Genomic DNA, 1139 nt, shown 5'->3' with positions numbered 1-1139 from the left:
AAAAAAAAAAAAAAAAAAGGCAAGACAAGGCATGTGTTCTACAGGATTCTGAGCCCCTTCAAATTTGAATTGAGAGCAGCATTTCTGAGTGGTCTCAAGTCTGCGCAGCATAAACCAAGCTCAAATTTGAAACATTCATGCCCCAAAGTAACTGCCAAGCTCAAATTAAAAACCCCGTTTCCGGGATGTAATGTTTCACGAGTTATACCAGTATCACAGGATGAACATGACGGTAATCTCTTCCATAAAGCAAAGGTTCCTGCCGCTTGCTCTCTCATGCGCTATCACGGGCCAGGATCTTACTAGCCAACACTGCTATAGACTCAGTCAGTGCTCCAGTGGTCCTGCCTCACTTCCGTTCACGCATCTTCACCCTCACACGGGCTCTGCCCTACCTCGTCACGATGCCAAGCAGCCTCCTTTGCTTGGTTTGTCCCTGTATGCCTGTGTCGCACAGAAGACATATATTCCCGAGAGCGGGGCTTTATACATCTCTCTTCTCGCCCTTTCCCTCTCTAAGCTCTCCCTTCTCCCATTGTCCCTTTCCATGATCTTCCTTGAGAAATCAACTTACTTTTTACCTGGTCCTATAAAACCCATCCGGACGGCCACAGCACCTCCTGCCTGCTTGCTCAGGGCTCCCATTTACCTATGCCCCCCCCATGCTGTCTGCACTGGGCCATTTTCTCTAAAACTTCACCCTTGAGCAGCATTAAGAAATGTCAGAGGCTTTGTAATTTCAACCTTTCTCTCCTTCCTCTGACGCCAATCTCGAAAACCATTCATCTGAAACAAAAGATTCAGAGATAAGGGAAAATAATCAATACACTCCCCTCCCCCTCCCTAGCACCTTAGAGAGGTTGGTAAAAAGGCATATCGGCCTCATCGTGCTGAATATGGGTCTCTAGGCAACCTCACAGAGTGAAGAAATAAGTATTTGCCAATTAAGATAAACCACCCTGCAGCAGATACACACACATGCAGACAGACACACAGATACACACACACAAACGTACACACACAGACATAGACAGATACACACACAGAGACACATAAACACACACACAGACACACACACAGGCACACAGACAGAAAGACGCTCTCTCTCTCTCTCTCTCTCTCTCTCTCTCTCTCTCTCT

This window comes from Microtus ochrogaster, chromosome 24 (genome assembly GCF_000317375.1).
Source record: "Microtus ochrogaster isolate Prairie Vole_2 chromosome 24, MicOch1.0, whole genome shotgun sequence".
Lineage (NCBI taxonomy): Eukaryota > Metazoa > Chordata > Mammalia > Rodentia > Cricetidae > Microtus > Microtus ochrogaster.
Note: the sequence above shows the minus strand (reverse complement) of the source record.